The sequence below is a fragment of the Oncorhynchus mykiss genome, chromosome 7 (genome assembly GCF_013265735.2).
Source record: "Oncorhynchus mykiss isolate Arlee chromosome 7, USDA_OmykA_1.1, whole genome shotgun sequence".
Lineage (NCBI taxonomy): Eukaryota > Metazoa > Chordata > Actinopteri > Salmoniformes > Salmonidae > Oncorhynchus > Oncorhynchus mykiss.
Genome location: NC_048571.1, coordinates 87,226,661 through 87,232,790, shown reverse-complemented (window position 1 = coordinate 87,232,790; position 6,130 = coordinate 87,226,661). Strand labels below are relative to the sequence as shown.

The 6,130-nt window shown below is 52.9% G+C and overlaps 1 protein-coding gene across 2 annotated transcripts in view; it reads left to right on the top strand.

Moving 5' to 3' along the window:
* Positions 1–6,130, top strand: part of LOC110528667 (centromere protein P) — a 179,863-nt gene that overhangs the window by 61,176 nt on the left and 112,557 nt on the right. The gene's annotated exons all lie outside the window — the stretch shown is intronic.

Sequence of the window (6,130 nt, the reverse complement as noted above, 5' to 3'; positions counted from 1 at the left end):
GCTGCTAGTCTGGTGGTGCTCTCTGCTGCTGCTAGTCTGATGGTGTTCTCTGCTGCTGCTAGTCTGGTGGTGCTCTTTGCTGCTGCTAGTCTGGTGGTGCTCTCTGCTGCTGCTAGTCTGGTGGTGCTCTCTGCTGCTGCTAGTCTGGTGGTGCTCTCTGCTGCTGCTAGTCTGGTGGTGCTCTCTGCTGCTGCTAGTCTGGTGGTGCTCTCTGCTGCTACTAGTCTGGTGATGCTCTCTGCTGCTGCTAGTCTGATGGTGCTCTCTGCTGCTAGTCTGGTGATGCTCTCTGCTGCTGCTAGTCTGATGGTGCTCTCTGCTGCTGCTGCTAGTCTGGTGGTGCTCTCTGCTGCTGCTAGTCTGGTGGTGCTCTCTGCTGCTGCTAGTCTGGTGGTGCTCTGCTGCTGCTAGTCTGGTGGTGCTCTCTGCTGCTGCTAGTCTGGTGGTGCTCTCTGCTGCTAGTCTGGTGGTGCTCTCTGCTGCTGCTAGTCTGGTGGTGCTCTCTGCTGCTGCTAGTCTGGTGGTGCTCTCTGCTGCTGCTAGTCTGGTGGTGCTCGCTGCTGCTAGTCTGGTGGTGCTCTCTGCTGCTAGTCTGGTGGTGCTCTCTGCTGCTGCTGCTAGTCTGGTGGTGCTCTCTGCTGCTGCTGCTAGTCTGGTGGTGCTCTCTGCTGCTGCTGCTGCTAGTCTGGTGGTGCTCTGTGCTGCTAGTCTGGTGGTGCTCTGCTGCTGCTAGTCTGATGGTGCTCTCTGCTGCTGCTGCTAGTCTGGTGGTGCTCTCTGCTGCTAGTCTGGTGGTGCTCTGTGCTGCTAGTCTGGTGGTGCTCTCTGCTGCTGCTGCTGCTGCTGCTAGTCTGGTGGTGCTCTCTGCTGCTGCTAGTCTGGTGGTGCTCTCTGCTGCTGCTGCTAGTCTGGTGGTGCTCTGTGCTGCTAGTCTGGTGGTGCTCTCTGCTGCTAGTCTGGTGGTGCTCTGTGCTGCTAGTCTGGTGGTGCTCTGTGCTGCTAGTCTGGTGGTGCTCTGTGCTGCTGCTGCTAGTCTGGTGGTGCTCTCTGCTGCTGCTAGTCTGGTGGTGCTCTCTGCTGCTGCTAGTCTCGTGGTGCTCTCTGCTGCTGCTAGTCTGGTGGTGCTCTCTGCTGCTAGTCTGGTGGTGCTCTCTGCTGCTGCTAGTCTGATGGTGCTCTCTGCTGCTAGTCTGGTGGTGCTCTCTGCTGCTGCTAGTCTGGTGGTGCTCTCTGCTGCTAGTCTGGTGGTGCTCTCTGCTGCTGCTAGTCTGGTGGTGCTCTCTGCTGCTGCTAGTCCGGTGGTGCTCTCTGCTGCTGCTAGTCTGGTGGTGCTCTCTGCTGCTGCTAGTCTGGTGGTGCTCTCTGCTGCTGCTAGTCTCGTGGTGCTCTCTGCTGCTGCTAGTCTGGTGGTGCTCTCTGCTGCTGCTAGTCTCGTGGTGCTCTCTGCTGCTGCTAGTCTGGTGGTGCTCTCTGCTGCTGCTAGTCTGGTGGTGCTCTCTGCTGCTAGTCCGGTGGTGCTCTCTGCTGCTGCTGCTAGTCTGGTGGTGCTCTCTGCTGCTGCTAGTCTGGTGGTGCTCTCTGCTGCTAGTCCGGTGGTGCTCTCTACACATATTAGGCCTGGGGTCTGAAGCAGGAAAATATGCAGCATTACAATGCTCAAAAAGCTTAATCATTTTTACTGTGAAACTCTGGAGTTCTGGCTGATAACCACCAGTATTTAGTTGAGTGGAATGTGAGTCTGTGGTGGTCTTGGTAGTGTGTGTGTGTGTGTGTGTGTGGCTGTGGCACCTTCAGTAATAACTGATTTATTTAGCGTTTTCAAGTCTGGTCGGTTCCCAGTTCTGGTCTGAGTAATGGGACATTATCTTATTAGAAACTGCACCTTATTTTCCTTACAAAATGAATTTCTGAGATTAGAATTGGAAGGATCTCACAGTTTAGAAAGTGATGAAGCTAGTATTTTTTTCCCTCCTTTAGAATAATTAATTAGCCGCGGTCTGAGGCACTGCATCGCTGTGTTGTGGCGTCACTACAGCCTGGAGGTCCCGGGTGGTTCCCGGGTGGTTCCCGGCTGGTTCCCGGCTGGTTCCCGGGTGGTTCCCGGCTGGTTCCCGGCTGGTTCCCGGGTGGTTCCCGGCTGGTTTCCGGGTTAAGCGGGCGTCTGTTTAAGAAGCGCAGTTTGGCGGGTCATGTTTCGGGGGGGGGGGGGGGGGGGGGGATCGCGGACGCATGACTTGACCTTCGACCTCTCCTCAGTCCGTTGGGGAGTTTCAGCCATGAGACAAGATCGTAATCACGATATTTGGGGAATAAAAATAACAAATTTAAATAAATAAAAAAAAAAAAAAAATAATAATAATAATACTTCATTGGCCTAGCAGGTACGGGAGTTTGGCATAGATTTGATATTGGATGTAATAATGCTGTTGTGATAGTCCCAAGCCGTTATATTTACCCAAAGTGTCCTAGTAAATGTGAGAGCTGTGTAAAGCAATAGACTATTGGTGTTTCTGGAGCCAGCAGGTGAACACTTCACCTGGCTCCCCAGACTCCCTGCTCCGGCCAAACGCCGCGCCCACGGACGTTAGTTTCTCCTCTGCAATGAGTCTGGATCTGAGTAGATTGGTCCCAGAAACCGATGTGTGTGTGGGTCAAAGTCAGAACTCTCGTGGGTAAAACCAGAGTTTTCAAAATTCATCATTGGCTTTGATACTCTGATACTCACTATATAAGGAAACGTATTCCCAGTATAGTCCACTACTGGGCGGCAGGAAGCTTAGTGGTTAGAAGGGTGGCAGGTAGCCTAGTGGTTAGAGTGTAGAGGCGGCAGGTAGCCTAGTGGTTAGAGTGTAGAGGCGGCAGGTAGCCTAGTGGTTAGAATGTAGAGGAGACAGGTAGCCTAGTGGTTAGAGGGGAGGCAGGTAGCCTAGTGGTTAGAATGTAGAGGAGACAGGTAGCTTAGTGGTTAGAGGGGCGGCAGGTAACTTAGTGGTTAGAATGTAGAGGCGGCAGGTAGCCTAGTGGTTAGAGTGTAGAGGAGACAGGTAGCTTAGTGGTTAGAGCGGCGGCAGGTAGCTTAGTGGTTAGAGGGGCGGCAGGTAGCTTAGTGGTTAGAGGGGAGGCAGGTAGCCTAGTGGTTAGAGGGGCGGCAGGTAACTTAGTGGTTAGAATGTAGAGGCGGCAGGTAGCCTAGTGGTTTGAGTGTAGAGGAGACAGGTAGCTTAGTGGTTTGAGTGTAGACGTGGCAGGTAGCTTAGTAGTTAGAGGGGCGGCCGGTAGCTTAGTGGTTAGAATATAGAGGAGACAGGTAGCTTAGTGGTTAGAGGAGCGGCAGGTAGCCTAGTGGTTAGAATGTAGAGGTGGCAGGTAGCCTAGTGGTTAGAGTGTAGACGTGGCAGGTAGCTTAGTAGTTAGAGGGGCGGCAGGTAGCCTAGTGGTTAGAATGTAGAGGTGGCGGGTAGCCTAGTGGTTAGAATGTAGAGGTGGCAGGTAGCTTAGTGGTTAGAGGGGCGGCAGGTAGCCTATTGGTTAGAATGTAGAGGTGGCAGGTAGCTTAGTGGTTAGAGGGGCGGCAGGTAGCTTAGTGGTTAGAATGTAGAGGTGGCAGGTAGCCTAGTGGTTAGAATGTAGAGGTGGCAGGTAGCTTAGTGGTTAGAATGTAGAGGTGGCAGGTAGCCTAGTGGTTAGAGTGTAGACGTGGCAGGTAGCTTAGTGGTTAGAATGTAGAGGTGGCAGGTAGCTTAGTGGTTAGAGTGTAGAGGAGACAGGTAGCTTAGTGGTTAGAGTGTAGAGGAGACAGGTAGCCTAGTGGTTAGAGGGGCGGCAGGTAGCCTAGTGGTTAGAGTGTAGAGGTGGCAGGTAGCCTAGTGGTTAGAATGTAGAGGTGGCAGGTAGCTTAGTGGTTAGAGTGTAGAGGTGGCAGGTAGCCTAGTGGTTAGAATGTAGAGGTGGCAGGTAGCTTAGTGGTTAGAATGTAGAGGTGGCAGGTAGCTTAGTGGTTAGAGGGGCGGCAGGTAGCTTAGTGGTTAGAATGTAGAGGTGGCAGGTAGCCTAGTGGTTAGAATGTAGAGGTGGCAGGTAGCTTAGTGGTTAGAATGTAGAGGTGGCAGGTAGCCTAGTGGTTAGAATGTAGAGGAGACAGGTAGCTTAGTGGTTAGAGGGGCGGCAGGTAGCCTAGTGGTTAGAATGTAGAGGTGGCAGGTAGCCTAGTGGTTAGAATGTAGACGTGGCAGGTAGCTTAGTGGTTAGAATGTAGAGGTGGCAGGTAGCTTAGTGGTTAGAGGGGCGGCAGGTAGCTTAGTGGTTAGAATGTAGAGGTGGCAGGTAGCCTAGTGGTTAGAATGTAGAGGAGACAGGTAGCTTAGTGGTTAGAGTGTAGAGGAGACAGGTAGCCTAGTGGTTAGAGGGGCGGCAGGTAGCCTAGTGGTTAGAGTGTAGAGGTGGCAGATAGCCTAGTGGTTAGAATGTAGAGGTGGCAGGTAGCTTAGTGGTTAGAATGTAGAGGTGGCAGGTAGCCTAGTGGTTAGAGTGTAGACGTGGCAGGTAGCTTAGTGGTTAGAATGTAGAGGTGGCAGGTAGCTTAGTGGTTAGAATGTAGAGGAGACAGGTAGCTTAGTGGTTAGAGTGTAGAGGAGACAGGTAGCCTAGTGGTTAGAGGGGCGGCAGGTAGCCTAGTGGTTAGAGTGTAGAGGTGGCAGGTAGCTTAGTGGTTAGAGTGTAGAGGAGACAGGTAGCCTAGTGGTTAGAGGGGCGGCAGGTAGCCTAGTGGTTAGAGTGTAGAGGAGACAGGTAGCCTAGTGGTTAGAGGGGAGGCAGGTAGCCTAGTGGTTAGATTGTAGAGGAGACAGGTATCCTAGTGGTTAGAGGGGAGGCAGGTAGCCTAGTGGTTAGAGGGGAGGCAGGTAGCCTAGTGGTTAGAGGGGCGGCAGGTAGCCTAGTGGTTAGAGGGGGGGCAGGTAGCTTAGTGGTTAGATGGGAGGCAGGTAGCCTAGTGGTTAGAGGGGCGGCAGGTAGCCTAGTGGTTAGAGGGGCGGCAGGTAGCCTAGTGGTTAGAGGGGAGGCAGGTAGCTTAGTGGTTAGAGGGGAGGCAGGTAGCCTAGTGGTTAGAGGGGAGGCAGGTAGCTTAGTGGTTAGAGGGGCGGCAGTTAGCTTAGTGGTTAGAGCGTTGGACTTGTAACCGAAAGGTTGCAAGATTGAATCCCCGAGCTGATCTGTCGTTCTGAACAGACACTGTTCCTAGGGCCGTCATTGAAAATAAGAATTTGTTCTTAACTGACTTGCCTAGTTAAATAAAGGTTCAGATAAAAAGTGTTGACCAGAGCCCTATAGGCTACTGTCACTGTACTCATTCCCCAGGCAGCGAATGGGAGGGCAGCGAGGGTATTGTCAGGCAGCGAATGGGAGGGCAGCGAGGGTATCGTCAGGCAGCGAATGGGAGGGCAGCGAGGGTATCGTCAGGCAGCGAATGGGAGGGCAGCGAGGGTATCGTCAGGCAGCGAATGGGAGGGCAGCGAGGGTATCGTCAGGCAGCGAATGGGAGGGCAGCGAGGGTATTGTCAGGCAGCGAATGGGAGGGCAGCGAGGGTATTGTCAGGCAGGTCACTTCCATAACAGGAAATTTGCAGTAGAGAGGAGGAAACAAAATACCAATGACTACAATAAACACTGGCTCAAGTCTCCTTAAGTTTAACAGTATGTGTCTCCACAGAGTAGAGGGGTTTTAAGTCCCCTCCTAGGAGAGGGGTTTTAACAGAGTCCCCTCCTAGGAGAGGGATTTTAACAGAGTCCCCTCCTAGGAGAGGGGTTTTAACAGAGTCCCCTCCTAGGAGAGGGGTTTTAACAGAGTCCCCTCCTAGGAGAGGGGTTTTAACAGAGTCCCCTCCTAGGAGAGGAGTTTTAACAGAGTCCCCTCCTAGGAGAGGGGTTTTAACAGAGTCCCCTCCTAGGAGAGGGGTTTTAACAGAGTCCCCTCCTAGGAGAGGGGTTTTAACAGAGTCCCCTCCTAGGAGAGGGGTTTTAACAGAGTCCCCTCCTAGGAGAGGGGTTTTAACAGAGTCCCCTCCTAGGAGAGGGGTTTTAACAGAGTCCCCTCCTAGGAGAGGGGTTTTAACAGAGTCCCCTCCTAGGAGAG